The sequence below is a fragment of the Dipteris shenzhenensis genome, chromosome 27 (assembly GCF_047967505.1).
Source record: "Dipteris shenzhenensis isolate YYH24624 ecotype China chromosome 27, Dip_SZ_1.0, whole genome shotgun sequence".
Taxonomy (NCBI): domain Eukaryota; kingdom Viridiplantae; phylum Streptophyta; class Polypodiopsida; order Gleicheniales; family Dipteridaceae; genus Dipteris; species Dipteris shenzhenensis.
Genome location: NC_141622.1, coordinates 32,166,266 through 32,182,601, shown reverse-complemented (window position 1 = coordinate 32,182,601; position 16,336 = coordinate 32,166,266).

Here is a 16,336-nt window from a genome sequence, read left to right as displayed (position 1 = left end):
ATAAGGCATCACTTGTGAAATATTTTTCTTTCTCGGTACCAATGAACTCATCGACTTCTGATAAGACGTCAGTGCTATAGTTGAGTGCATTGGAATCATCCATCTCTGAAGGAATAGAGCTTGGTACATTGGCATATTCTTTCAATTCTTTGATGTTGTAGTATACATTATGTTTATCATTAAAAACCACATGCCGAGTCTTTCCAATCTTTAAAAATTGCATGCTCCATCTCAAATCCTTACCTACCTCATAGTAGGGACCATCCAATGACATTGAGTTATCATCCATACCATCATCAGTAACTTTTTGAATTCTCATCTGCGCAAATGTCCAGTGTTCAACTTGTTCAAATCCCAAGACTTGACCTTCTGCTACATACTTATTTGTAAATGATAACATTTGTAAAATATCTCCCACTCTAAAATCCAAAGATATGCACTTTGTATTCCTGATGACATGTGTTGGATAAGTCTCATCTCTGTCCCATGCAATAAATGCTTTGTTGGAAGTATTATAGGGCATAACATCTCCAAGGATTTCCATATCCCCACACTTATGCTTTAGCTCAACATGTGCACTAAGAATCCTTGATACGATAACCGCTACCTTATCTTCGCCAAGTCTTCTAAAGTGACAAATAGAATTTGGATCACTTTCATGGATTGTAGCAAATGCAACTACTTCTCTTTTGCAACATAAAATCACCTCCATCCCCGGAATAAATTTTGTAGCCATCTCCTTTGTGAGTTTCCTCTGCAAACAAGCTGTAACAACCATTATAAAGAACATTAGTCTCTTCTCAATAATCTACTTTATTAATGATTTAAAAATCCAGAACGTGTTTGAAAATTTAATTAGACACTAACCAATAACAACCATAAACCCTAAACCCTAAACCGTAAACCAAAACAACCCTAAATCCTAACCAATAACAACCCTAAACCCTAAACCCTAAACCCTAAACCCTAACCCCCAAACCCCAAACCCTAAACCCTAACCCCCAAACCCCAAACCCTAACTCCCAAACCCTAAACCCTAAACCCCAAACCCTAAACCCTAACTCCTAAACCCTAAACCCTAAACCCTAACTCCCAAACCCTAAACCCTAAACCCTAAACCCTAACTCCCAAACCCCAAACCCCAAACCCTAACTCCCAAACCCGAAACCCTAAACCCTAAACCCTTAACCCTAACCCCCAAACCCTAAACTCTAAACCCTAACTCCTAAACCCTAAGCCCTTAACCCTAACCCCCAAACCCCAAACCCTAACCCCCAAACCCTAAACCCTAAACCCTAAACCCTAACTCCCAAACCCTAAACCCTAAACCCTAAATCCCAAACCCTAAACCCTAAACCCTAACTCCCAAAACCCAAACCCTAAACCCCAAACCCTGAACCCTAAACCCTAAACCCTAACTCCCAAACCCTAAACCCCAAACCCTAAACCCGAAACCCCAAACCCTAAACCCTAACCCCCAAACCCTAACTCCTAAACCCTAAGCCCTTAACCCTAACCCCCAAACCCCAAACCCTAACCCCCAAACCCTAAACCCTAAACCCTAAACCCTAACTCCCAAACCCTAAACCCTAAACCCTAAATCCCAAACCCTAAACCCTAAACCCTAACTCCCAAAACCCAAACCCTAAACCCCAAACCCTGAACCCTAAACCCTAAACCCTAACTCCCAAACCCTAAACCCCAAACCCTAAACCCTAAACCCCAAACCCTAAACCCTAACCCCCAAACCCTAAATCCTAAACCCTAACCCCTAAACCCTAAACCCTAAACCACCAAACTCTAAACCCTAACCCCCAAACCCTAACCCTCAAACCTTGAACCCTAAACCCTAAACCCTAACTCACCAAACCCCAAATCCTAAACCCAAACCACGAAATCCTAAACCTTAAATCCTATGAGTGTTTTCAAGTAATATCATTTATTTAAGTAATAGTTTTAATTAGAATTTATAAGTAATAGTGGAATTGATAGTTGGGAGGGTGGTAGTGGGAGAAAGGGAGAGTGGGAAAGTGGAGAAAGGGAGTGTGGGAGGGTGGTAGTGGGAGAAAGGGAGAGTGGGAGAGGGAGTGGGAATGGGGGCGGTGGGGGTGGGGGTGGGAGAGTGGGAGTGGGAGTGGGAGTGGGAGTGGGAGAGGGAGTGGGAATGGGGGAGGTGGGGGTGGGAGAATGGGAGTGGGAGTGGGAGTGGGAGTGGGAATGGGGGAGGTGGGGGTGGGGTGAGGGTGGGAGGATGGGAGGATGGGAGTGGGAGTGGAAGGGGTGGGGTGGGGAGTGGGAGTGGGAGGATGGGAGTGGGAGAGGGAGTGGGAATGGGGGAGGTGGGGGTGGAAGTGGGAGGGGTGAGGTGGGAGGATGGGAGTGGGAATGGGGGAGGTGGGGGTGGAAGTGGGAGGGGTGGGGTGGGAGGATGGGGGAGGGAGTGGGAGTGGGGGAGGTGGGGGGGGTGGGAAAATGGGAGTGGGAGTGGGAATGGGGGAGGTGGGGGGGTGGGAAAATGGGAGTGGGAGGATGGGAGTGGGAGGGGTGAGGTGGGAGGATAAGGGTGGGAGAATGGGAGTGGGAGTGGGAATGGGGGGGGAGGGGTGGGGGTGGGAGGATGGGAGTGGGAGTGAGACGTGTAGGTGGGAGGATGTGAGTGGGTGGGAGAATGGGAGTGGGAGTGGGAGTGGGAGTGGGAGTGGGAATGGGGGAGGTGGGGGTGGAGTGAGGGTGGGAGTGGGAGGGGTGGGGTGGGAGGATGGGAGTGGGAGAGGGAGTGGAAATGGGGAAGGTGAAAGAATGGGCGTGGGCGTGGGAGTGATAATGGGGGAGGTGGGGTGGGAGGATGGGAGTGAGAGTGGGGTGGGAGGATGGGAGTGGGTGGGAGAGAGAGAGAAGATAATCTAATAGAGAGGCCAATGGGAGAGGAGATAATGTTATAGAAGGACCAATGAGAGAGAAGCACTCAAAACCCTAGTTTTTCTTATATATACTCTCCTTCTCTCATTGTTTCTCTCATTTCAACAAGGAAGAGCAAGAGGAGAAGCAAAAAGAGGAGGAAGAGCAAAAGCAAGCACAAGCAAGCACAAGCATCGATTTCAACTTTTTTCCAGGTACTGTTTTTAAAATTTGTATTCTTTGAAATTTTTGAAGGATAGATTTTTAGAGAGAGAAAAGAAGAGAGAGAGTCTTGCTGCCTCGGCAGCAAAAGAGAGAAAGAAAGAGAGAGGGAGAGAGACGAGAGAAGGGGGGGGAAAGAGAGGGGAGAGAAAGGGAGGGGGGAGAGAAGGGGGAAGGGGGAAAGAGAGGGGAGAGAGGGGAGAAGCAGCGAGGGGGGGGAGAGAGAGAGGGGAGGGGGAGGCCGCTGCCACGAGGGGGGGAGGGAGGGGAGGGGAGAGGGAGGGGGGGCGGCGAGAGAGGGAGGGGGGGCGGGGATAGAGAGGGGGAAGAGGGAGGGGAGGCGAGGGTGGAGAGGGAGGGGAGGGGGTCGCTGCCGCGGCAGCGGTAGCGAGAGAGGGGGAGGGGGGGGAGAGGGAGAGGAAGGGGGGGGGGGGGGCAAGGGGGGAGAGGAGGGAGAGGGAGGGGAGGGGGCCGCTGCCGCTGCCGCGGCAGCGAGAGAGGGGGAGGGGGGAGAGGGGAGGGAGGGGGCCGCTGCCGCGGCAGCGGCAGCGAGAGAGGGGGAGGGGGGCGAGAGGGAAGGGGGGAGAGAGGGGGCAGCGAGAGGGAAGGGGGGGGAAGAGAGAGAGAAGGGGGGGGGGCCGCTGCCGCGGCAGCGGCAGCGAGAGAGGGAGGGGAGGGGAGAGAGAAGGGGGGGGGGGGGGAAAGGGAGGGGAGGAGAGAGGGAAGGGGGGGGAAGAGAGAGAGAGGGGGAGGGCCGCTGCCGCTGCCGCGGCAGCGAGAGAGGGAGGGGAGGGGAGAGAAGGAGGGGGGGGGAAAGGGAGGCGAGGAGAGAGAGAAAGGGGGGGGGCCGCGGCCGCTGCCGCGGCAGCGAGAGAGGGGGAGGGGGGGGAGAGGGAGCAGCGAGAGGGAAGGGGCGGGAAGAGAGAGAGAGGGGGGGGGGCCGCTGCCGCGGCAGCGGCAGCGAGAGAGGGAGGGGAGGGGAGAGAGAAGGGGGGGGGGAAAGGGAGGGGAGGAGAGAGGGAAGGGGGGGGAAGAGAGAGAGAGGAGGGGGGCCGCTGCCGCGGCAGCGGCAGCGAGAGAGGGAGGGGAGGGGAGAGAGAAGGGAGGGGGGAAAAGGGAGGCGAGGAGAGAGAGAAAGGGGGGGGGGCCGCGGCCGCTGCCGCGGCAGCGAGAGAGGGGGAGGGGGGGGAGAGGGAAGGGGGGAGCGAGAGAGGGGGGAGAGGGAAGGGGGGGGGGCCGCGGCCGCTGTCGCGGCAGCGAGAGAGGGGGAGGGGGGGGTGAGGGAAGGGGGGAGCGAGAGAGGGGGGGAGAGGGAAAGGGGGGCCGCGGCCGCTGCCGCGGCAGCGAGAGAGGAGAGGGGGGGGAGAGGGAAGGGGGAGCGAGAGGGAAGGGGGGCGGCCGCGGCAGCGAGAGAGGGGGAGGGGGGGGAGAGGGAAGGGGGGAGGGGCTGGGGGCAGCGAGAGAGAGGGAAGGGGGAGAGAGAGAGAAGGGGGAGGGGCCGCGGCCGCTGCCGCGGCAGTGAGATAGGGGGAGGGGGGGGAGAGGGAAGGGGGGAGGGGGCGGAGGGAGCGAGATAGGGGGAGGGGGGGAGAGGGAAGGGGGGAGCGAGAGAGGGGGGAGAGGGAAGGGGGGGGGCCGCGGCCGCTGCCGCGGCAGCGAGAGAGGGGGAGGGGGGGGTGAGGGAAGGGGGGAGCGAGAGAGGGGGGAGAGGGAAAGGGGGGGGCCGCGGCCGCTGCCGCGGCAGCGAGAGAGGGAGAGGGGGGGGAGAGGGAAGGGGGGAGCGAGAGAGAAGGGGGGGCGGCCGCGGCAGCGAGAGAGGGGGAGGGGGGGGAGAGGGAAGGGGGGAGGGGCCGGGGGCAGCGAGAGAGAGGGAAGGGGGAGAGAGAGAGAAGGGGGAGGGGCCGCGGCCGCTGCCGTGGCAGCGAGATAGGGGGAGGGGGGGGAGAGGGAAGGGGGGAGGGGGCGGAGGGAGCGAGAGAGTGGAGGGAGAGAGAGAGAGAAGGGGGGGGGCCGCGGCCGCTGCCGCGGCAGCGAGAGAGGGAGGGGGGGGAGAGAGAGAAGGGGGTAGCGAGAGAGAGGGGAGGGAGAGAGAGAGGGGGAGAGGGGGAGAGGGAAGGGGTGGGGAGAGGGAAGTGAGAGGGGGAGCCGCTGCTGCGGCAGCGAGAGAGGAGGGGGGGGGAGAGAGAGTAGGGGGGAGATGCGAGAGAGGGGGGGAGGGAGAGAGAGAGAGGAGGGGAGGGGCCGCTGCCGCGGCAGCGAAAGAGAGGGAGGGGTGGAGAGAGAGAGAGAGAGAGGGGGAGGAGAGAGAGAGAGGGGATGGGGGGGGAGATCGCGGCAAGTGAGAGAGAGTGGAGAGGAGAGTGGGGAGCGCAAGTGAGAGAGAGGAAAAAGGTGAGGAGAAAGGAAGAGAGAGAGAGAGAGGGGAAATGAAGAGGAGGGGAGAGAGCAGACTAAGATGAGAGGAAACGTAGACTAGAGCGGAGAGGAAAGAGAGAGAGAGAAGAGTGAGAGAGATGAAAATTTAGAGAGGGAGGACACGAGAAAGTACGATCGAGATAGAAAATCTTACCAATGAAGAGGAGAAATGAGTGGGCGACGATCGAGACAAGATGAAGAGATCGAGATAGAAAATCTTACCAATGAAAAGGAGAAATGAGTGGGCGACGATCTAGACAAGATGAAGAAGCTACGATCAATGAGGCATATGAGAGGAGATTGGTATGTGATTTAGTCTAAACTTAAACAAACAAAACTATAAACCTTGGTGTTTGATGAAAATTTAGAGAGGAAGGGCACAAGAGAGTACGATCGAGATAAAAAATCTTACCAATGAGGAGAAAAAATGAGTGGGCGACGATCAAGAAGAGATAAAGGAGAGATGTTTTGATGGAAGAATTTGGGAGCTACGATCAATGAGGCATATTAGAGAAGATTGGTGTGTAATTTAGTCGAAACTTAAACAAACAAAACTATAAACCTTGGTGTTTGAAAAAGAAACGTGTGGAAACTAGAATTTCAAAATTTCCCGCCTTTTTTTAAACTATGAATCCTTGTGTTTGAAAAGACAAACCTTGGTGTTTGAAAAGAGAAACGTGTGGAAACTAGAATTTCAAAATTTCTCACTTGAATCCTTGTGTTTGAAAAGACAAACGTGTGAAAACTTGAAAATTGTGATAAAAGACAACCTTGTGTTTCAAAAGACAAACGCGTGGATGTGAAAATTGTGATAAAAGACAACCTTGTGTTTCAAAAGACAAACGCGTGGATGTGAAAATTGTGATAAAAGACAACCTTGTGTTTCAAAAGACAAACCCCTGGATGTGAAAAGACAAATGTATGCTAAAAGCAAAACTTGTAGAAACTTCAATTTTAAATTTTTCTTTGTTTTTGAATTTAAAATGAGTTTCACTTTCATTTTTAATTTACTAGTTTAATTTAGACTATAATGCATTTTGTTTTGGAATATAAAGAGTATAATTTTAATTTTATTACATTTTAAATTAAAATTTTAAAAGTAGTTTAACTTACATTCGTTATTATTACTTTAATTTATTTCTTTTTAGGGAGAATATTCGTTATTATTACTTTAATTTATTTCTTTTTAGGGAGAATTAATATATTCTTCTAGGTAAATATTAAATTTTTAATTTTAAGTCTTGTTTTCTTTATTTTACGTTATTTTTTCATAAACTTTAAGTTAAACTACTTTATAGTTTTTATTATATAAATTCAAATTTATTAAGATTTTAACTTCTTATTAATGTGAATGTTCAATTCTTATGAGTTGTAAGTAAATTAAATATAAATTTTATCTTTTTTAAAATGAGAAGGAGAAGAGAGAGAGAGAGAAGGGGGGGTCGCTGCCGCGGCAGCGAGAGAGAATGGGGGGGGAGAGAGAGAGAAAGGGGTGGGAGGATAATGTGAATGTTCAATTCTTATGAGTTGTAAGTAAATTAGTTTTTGAAAATATAAATTTTATCTTTTTTAAAATGAGAAGGAGAAGAGAGAGAGAGAGAGAAGGGGGGGTCGCTGCCGCGGCAGCGAGAGAGAATGGGGGGGGAGAGAGAGAGAAAGTGGTGGGAGGATGGGAGTGGGAGAGGGAGTGGGAATGGTGAAGGTGAAAGAATGGACGTGGGCGTGGGAGTGAGAATGGGGAAAGTGGGGTGGGAGGATGAGGGCGGCAGCGAGAGAGAAGGGGGGGAGAGAAGGGGGGGAGAGAGAGAGAGAAAGGGGTGTGAGTTTAAAAAAGATAAAATATAAATTTTATCTTTTTTAAACTCACAACCTTAGTGTATTAAAAAGAATAATGGAAAGATTATTTTTTGCTTTTAATTCGCAACCTAAGGATATTAAAAAGAACAATGGAAAAGAAATTATTTCTTGCTTTTCTTCGCTTCGACGGTTGGTGTAGTCTAGATTAGCATAGATTAGTTTGTCCTTAGAGGAGAGAACTCCAAAAAAACCAATCAAAGCCATGCTCAAAATTTCCCGACTAGTTCCTAATCGGAGTCAGTCCATTCGTTCACATTCACATTCGGTTTCACAGACACAACAACCCTACCATTTAAGCAACGATTAAGGTTTTTAAACTTTCAAGATGATTGAAAGTTGTATCAGTGGACATGACAGATTACAGTTGTGGAAGTTGACAGAGCATTTTACACTTATATCAGTTGCGGGAGTTGACAGAGCATTTTGTACTTATATATGACAAACTTCAAATTTGTATTCAGAGATCATTGTAAATCCTTATTTTTTTTCACATTTATGCTCTAAGCCTTGTAAAGACTTTTAGGCTATTCCCAAAGCATTTATGCTCTAAGCCTTGTAAAGCCTTTTAGGCTATTCCCAAAGCATTTATGCTCTAAGCCTTGTAAAGCCTTTTAGGCTATTCCCAAAGCATGAAATTGATACTTATATGATTGGGAAGAATACAAACTGGAGGTGTATTAATGGGACTCATTGTACTTTTGATTTTTCAAAGTAATTGTAGTTTGTCAAAGTACTTAAAATTTGTGTTGTGCTTGAATACAGGATGGATCTTGAGGCTACAGCATTTGTCAATGGTATGTCACTGAAATACAATGGAAGAATTTATGCCCCAAAGGACTTCACAAACTGGACAGTTGTTGACACAACAAAGAAAGCATGGTTCTTGGTCTTAAGTAAAGGAAATCTCATTCTAGTGATGACAAAGAGAGAGTTGGAGAAAGATGAGTGCGCATCAAATGTATCTTTCTCCAAGAGCAATTTGATTCAAGGGGGCACCTTAGTAGGAATAAAAATTGAAAAAGACAGCACTACAATGATGATTTACACAAAGTCAAGAATGAGCAACAGATCGTTTCTTCTTTCTAAGAAAGATGCAATGCACTTTGTGATGCCGCCGCCAAAAGCACCTAGATTTCCTGAATTGGTTCCTGCATTGGAGATCCTTCAACATGTGTGGGAGGAATTTCCCATTGAGGAAGCAAGAAAAATGCAGTCAAAGATTATCCTTGAATACTTTCAGGGTGTCATCCAACAAGGTTCAACTTCATTGGAGGGACCTAAGGTGCAAGAATCCACACATGAGAAAGGAAGTGATCAGACACGCCATGTAGATTTGGTTCATGGTAATACAAATGAGAGAGGAAGTGGAGTGGATGAGACAGAACACATTGTAGCAATGGATGAGGGTCTTGTACACGTGGATGCTTACAAGGGATCTACATCTGAGACAGGAATTGAATTGGTGGAGACCGGACATGCACATGCATCTCAGACAGAAATTGAATTGAGTGAGACACGACATGCATCAGATAAGACAGGACATGCACACACATCTCTTGTTCATGGTATTACTCACTTAGATGGTGTAACTCATGAAGTTGATGGAATAACAGAACAAGTGAAGCCCTTAAGTATACCTGAAGTTGAGGCAATAGAAGAAGAAGTAGGGCGATCTAAAGCAGTTCACATTGAGCCCCTAAAAAATAAACCTCGACGTCAAATGCAAAAGGCAAGTACTTCACGAGCTACAGTTCCAAGTCCTATAACTGGAAAAAGAGGTCGTTCATATACAAAGAAAGGGCAAAGAAGAGAAGAGGAAGAACATGAAGAGGATGCGGAGGGTCTTGAAATGGAGTCAGATCTAGAAGCAGAAATGTTATCAATGAAGAACCTAAATCTTCGCTTGAATGAGGCTGTGACAGATGAGGATCCAGGATATATATGGGGCCAGAAGACTCAAGTTATACATGCTTCATCAGTGGTCAAAGCAAGTGTCTTCACCAACAGCAGGACCTTAGATACAGCCTATGCTGAAAAGATTTTCCAGGCTTTGATTGATGGAAAAAAACCAGTTGTTTCTAATTTGGTACTCCGTCCAAGAACATTTTGGCCAGTCATGGGAGATTATAGTCAATCCATCAATTTCTCTCAGCCTATAGATTTTGAGATGCAATTCACTAAGTTCCTCGGAAAACAAGTTCCCTCACTTCAAGAAGGACAGAGTTCAGTGAATGATCCAGAACGACATATAAGGGATGCCAAGAGAAATTTCTTAGCTCATTGTACATTTGAGGCAATAGATGGTCAGCACTATGCCTATGCTTGTAATGAGCGCTCTAGAGATGCATACAAGAAAGGAGAAATTACTTATCAAACTTTCGCGAGTGTGCCTCAATTTCACTACTATTCTGCATGCATCTGTATCTTCAAGAACGAGAAGAAATATTTGATTGAGTCGGAAAGACTTAATCATGACATTTATGCACTACGAAAAATCACCTCCACTTCAGAGATGTTGCTCAAAGCTAGGACCATATGGAAAACTTTTAATTCTCCTTTGACCACTCTCAAAAGAACTGCAACTAAAGTGGAAGCGGATAATCTTGTTGACTTCTACACATGCTTGAGTGCCATTGTACCAAGGGGAAAGTAGGAAAGAGCTGAGGTGATTACAAGCTTCAAGACAGTAAGGGATAGGTATCAAGACTACACAAGCATACTTTTCCGTAGTGATGAAGTTTTTCATCAGATCAAAGACGTGTGTCTTGCATGTGAGAAAGGAGATGTTACATATGAGGCTCCATCATTGATTAAAGAGAAGGCAAAGAAGATTGAGAAAAAAGAGATGACAGCTCGGATGTGGAGGCCTTTAAGAAACCTACCAGATAAATACGCAAGTCTTGCTGCAGAGAAATTAATGTCAAAAGAATGGTTTTTTGGCAAAAAGGATAAAGATCATTGCATGGAAGATAACATCATCCAACAGGTGAAGCGTGATGCAGTAAAGAGTGCAATTGAATATTTATTGGGAGAAAAAAATATTCTAATCAGCCAATGTAAAATTGATCATAACATTGTGAGGCAGATGGCATCAGCTTTACCGTCAGCTAAACAGAAGGCTTGGGCGCATAAATGGGTGAAGGTAGAAGATGATGGATCTGAAATTACTCCCTCTACGAGAAATGACATTCCGGAAAATGTGTATGCATATGCACAAAAAGTCATCAATAACCACACTCTCAGAAAAGAAAAGACTTTGAACAAGGGCTTTTATTTCATACATGAAATCATTTCAGAGTCTGGAAAGAGTGTTGAGTGCAAGGGAGTTTCATTGAGTGATTTTTTGTCCGACGACACTGCTTGGGAGAGACCTCAGCTTTTCTTTGTCTATGAAATATCAGCGGATGACATCCGTCCACTCCTTGACAGAATATTACATACCACCATTGGTAGAGTGGGACAATGTAATATAGTCATATTTGCTGATAAAGATGACAAGGAACAAATGTCTGCTACCCTAGAAAAACAATATGGCAATGAGCTCAAGATTTACAATGGGATATACTCAAGAAAAAGGGACAAGAGAGAATGCGGTCTCAAGATACAGAGTCTGGAAACCTTTTTCTTGTGCATGAAGAGCCCTTATAATGATCACTCCTTACAAAACAATATAAGAGGGAATGCAAAGAGATTGCAACTACTACTGGAAGAGCATGAAGCTCCAAGTCCCCTCCATCGCAATGCAAATCACTATGAAAGGCCAGCAAAAAGTGCTGATCTTTTAATTAGTATGATGGAATTTTTGCTACCGCCTGGATGGGAAGTCACATTGTGCCGAATGGGACATCTGTTCGAAGCTCTTATCAGAAAAGGACACAATGTAAATATTATTGAGAGCCCTGCTTGCTTGGAATACCTTGATACCGTGGCTTCTCTCACAATAAAGTTTGATAAGAAAGGTCCGATCTCACATGAAGAGGATGACATAGAGCAGATCATGTACGATGAGAGCAAGAAAGATGATGAAAATGATCAAAGCTTTGGATATAATAGTGAGGATACCAGCAATAGCAAGGAAGCAGAGGAAGATGGATATGACACTGACCTTGCCTCTGAAGGTTACATAAAAAGACCACGAAGATATGTAGAGGTATGAAGACTTATGTTTAATTTTCTTTATTCATTTAAAGGTCTTTTTAAATTTATAATTAATTTAAAATTTTGAATCTCATAATTATTTTATCCTTTTATAGGAGAAGGGAGAGGAGGAGGATGAGGAGGACATAGTTGGAGCAGAGAATCATGAAAGCTCATCTCAAGAAAGCAAAGCTGCTCTGGCTATCCATCGGATGACTCTAGAAAATAATCATACATTGCAGCAAATGGAAAAGTCATTTCAAGTTAGGTTTCAAGTTCGAGAACAACCTCTTACTTTTATATTCGATGAAGAGGATATTTCAATCCTCATAAACTTCAAGAAAGAGGTCAATGACAAGGTTATAATAGCCATCCTCAGGTTTGACACAAACTTTTTACTGACTTTATGCTTTTGTATTTCCATTGGATCAAATGAACTAATATTCTTTTCTTTTTATTGCAGTATGGTTTTACAACAGCTTCCGCTATATATACAAAGATGTGCATATATGGTCGATCCTCTTGTTTCTAGTGTACTTAGCAATAAGGAGAAGACCATAGATGACATTTTTAAGTGGTTGCAACCTATTGATTTGACTGCGGCGCGAGTTATCTTTACCGCATATCACGAAGAGTGAGTATCAATCCCTACCTAGCTTATCTCTTACATTGTGGAGGATTATATCGAATAATAATTATTCTTAATTGATAATGCAGCTTGCATTGGAGCTTGGTAATTGTGGACATCTTAGCCAAGCAATGCTTCTTTGTCAATTCAATAGCATCTATCCATGGCAGTGTGTCAGAGTAAGTATAACCTACTTGTGTCATAATTATGTCAATGAGATGCATCCTATGCAATACACACATTCATTTATGTTTTCTATTTTGATGTGTAGATCTGCTCGAAAGTTGGTAAGTGCTATAGATGCACTTATGCAAATGGAGGGTGACTTGGAAGATCAAATAGAGTATGTAACATGCCCTGCAGCGAAGCAGAATGATGACCACAGTTGTGGGTGGAGAGTATTCAGGCTTAACTTTTGAAGGTGTTTATTAACACCATTAAATATTAAGAGAGTTTACAACAACCTAATCTTATTTTTTCATGTAACTTATCTAGATTGCGTTAAATTTTATAATTTTAGTTTCATGTCCTTAAAAAATATATAAAAAAATGCTTGTTTTTATGTTTTTATATGTGCTTTGAAGATTGGGTTTTTCTTAAATTTTATCTGAAAACTAGTCCAAAAGTATATGTAAAAATGAATTTGTACATTGACAAGTCCAAAATTAATGAAATAAGTGTTAAGTGGAGGGTTGGCACAAGGAATCTTGCCACCTCATCCTACTTTCCCATTATTTAACTTGCATTCGTGGACTTTCTACACCCCCCTACATGGGTGTATCCTACATGGAGGGAATAATCCAATATAATATCCATCTCCACCTAATTTATATTACTTCTCCCATGGTCCTTGGGCCATATCTCAATAAATGCAAGCATGGGACCGCCTAGGTGGAGGGGTGGTACATGGAGGACCCATGCCACCTTATCATTTTATATTATTACTACCATGGATTATGTACACACACCTTATGGGTCCTCTTACGTGGATGGGTGGCACATGGTCATGCCCTACCACCTCAACCATGGGCCTTATGCACACCATATTTTATTATACTATTGCCACACATACAAGCACACACACAAATTTATGCCTTTTACTTTGGTCAAATTTATCCATAACAGTAGATGGTGTACGTTCAGTTTCTACTTCTGGTCCAATTGGGATAAACTCAATCTCTTTCTCCTTTGCAAGATGTGATGTTGTAGATGCACATTGAGTCTCTACTTCTTGTGTAGGAAGAATGCATTGAGTCTGTAATTCAAGTGGAGACTGTAATGCTTTTGCTATAGACTCATTCTCTACTTGAGGCCATGATGCAGAAGGAGATTGAATTATCTCTTGTTTTTCTTTGGCTCCCTCATTAGGGCAATTTGAAGATCATTTTGGGGCCCTCTAAGGACTTGCCTTGAGAATATTCTAGTAGGAAGAATGCATTGAGTCTGTAATTCAAGTGGAGACTGTAATGCTTTTGCTATAGACTCATTCTCTACTTGAGGCCATGATGCAGAAAGAGATTGAATTATCTCTTGTTTTTCTTTGGCTCCCTCATTAGGGCAATTTGAAGATCATTTTGGGGCCCTCTAAGGACTTGCCTTGAGAATATTCTCTCAAAAAATGGGGCATGGATAATATTTTGTAGATTAGCTCAAAACTTGTCAGATTTTGCATTTCTAGAACCTACTCTTTGAGCGCTTTCCAATGATATATACCATGATGGGGTTTGCCCCATCATGGTATATATCATTGGAAAGCGCTCAAAGAGTAGGTTCTAGAAATGCAAAGTCCAACAAGTTTTGAGCTAATTTGCAAAAAATTATCCATGCCCCTCTTTTTTGAGAGAATATTCTCAAGGGAAGTCCTTAGAGGGCCCCAAAATGAGCTCCAAATTTCCCTAATGTAGGTTCTTCATTGACATCATGTTGTTTCCCAATGGTAGTAGTTAGGTAGTAAACAGTCTTACTCATAAACTCTTGTAGCTCAAGCTTTGTATATGCTTCTATTGAGACATGTTCAAAATTTTCATTGAGGAACAACATGAAGCTGTAGGCAACTCTCCACCCACTACTAAACTCGTCTTTCTGCTCCACTTCGAGGTGTGTCTGGAAATTTGGTTGGTCTTGATGCTCCCTGATTTTTATAATCGCAGATACTAACTTGTTTGCAAACCTATCCATCATGACATATGACAAAGTGAATTTGTGTAGTAAATAGTAAGATGCATGTTCATAATGATATGATAAGAGAACACTTACTTGAACACCCTGTGAAAGCCTGTAAATGAATTGAGAGACCAACAATGGTTGTCATCAACATGCCATACTATCAGGCTCCAATGTGAGCTACATCACCAATAAAGAGTGATGAGATTTATCACAATATTAAGTATTAATTGACACAATATTACAAATGAAAGAGTAAAAGAAAGATTGAGATAATACTTCTCACAATATGGCATAAAGACGACTAGCATGCCATCCAAGTCAAAAGGTTGTAGCATTGAACAAACATCATCCACTATCTTCTTGGTATCACTAAGCACAACTGAAAGGAGAGAATCAAGCATACACACATGATTCTGTACTGATCTAAGAAAGTGAGATATAGCTATAGTGCAGCAATAAATAAACAAATGTTAGAAGCAGATTGAATCAAATGATTAAAGTATCAATCCAAGAGATGTTCATATCAAACTTGAGGATGGCCATCATGAGTTTGTCATTAGCCTCTTTCAAAGGGTCGGAGAGGATTGTAACTTCCTCACTACCAAATGTCAGAACATGAGGTCGCTTGTTGCTAATGATAACCCTGACCTCAAAAGAGCTCCCCATTTCGTCCAATACAACTAGTTACATTAGGACAACTTATGGGTGTAGCAACCAATGTTTCCTTTGGATGCTCCACCATGTTATCAACAAATTCCCTAATGGTAGATGACATAAATGCATGTAGATGCAAGTTTGTATATGTCGACAATGAGGTTTCACTGCCGCTTAAATTAAAAATTGGAGCAAGGAGCAAAAAGCAATTAGGACATGGCCATTATGGACACTTCACCCTCAAAGTTTTTTGGCAATATGACCCCAACATTATCCTTTTCATTTTAATTTTTGCAATATGAAGACGATGGAAGGAGATGATCTTGGAGATCTTTCTATTGATGGGATTCTAAGAAGCAATGTTTCACTTCTAACTTACCTATGTTAGGAAAGGCATTAGATTATCATTACATTTTAGAAGGTGTATACTTTTCCAATATGAGTTGCTCACATGAATTTTTTACAATCATAAATGCAAACCTAAAGACATTGGATGGTGGCCAAAAATTTACCACAAATACCATGAAAATATCTATTATAAAGGATACAACCACATGCAAGGATTTGGTGCCATCACATTGACATGAAAACCCACGCACTTCAGATGCAAATTTTACTCTTGAACCCCCATTCCAAAACTTCTTAGAGAAAAGTTGAATTAAAAAACCCCTTCTATTATTATAATGTTGCTAAAATTCTACAAAAAGTTGAATTAAAATACCCCTCCTTTTGAATGCATGTAATACACTAAAATGTTGTAAAGTGAACCCCCTGCTTACTGAAGTCTTTGAAAATAGGATAGTACAATGGGTAGATCTCTGAGACCAAGTTATTCTTGGACTATACTAGGCTCATAGCTACCTTGTGATTCCCTCAAGCGGTACATCTTATGGAACCTATAATGTACCACGTGCATTCAAATGAAGGGATATTTTAATTAGGATGACTTACAGTCTTCCACAAATAGAAGGGGTTTATATATTAAGGGCCTTTAAATTAAAGCAAGGAGAATGCTTATTGAAAGATTGCTAGTAATGCACAATATTGTAGTTGTTTTCTCCTTTTACTTTATGCTAAAGGTAGTGAGTTCGAATCCTAGCAAAGATCTTGAACTTTCCCACTTGAATTTTTGTGGAAAAGAGTACCCATGCCTGAATGATTGTAAATCATTCTCTTACTCTATCGTGAAAGGTTCTGGGAAAGACAACCCATGTTGAAATCACTCTCACTCTCTCTCGTGAAGTAAATCAAACTTTCTTGGGCTGTTGTTTGAAATTTGTAGAAATCTATCTTTGGACTCCATCTAAGACTCTTGACGCCTAGCCTATTTCTACATCTGCCTCTTCTACAAGCCTTGAA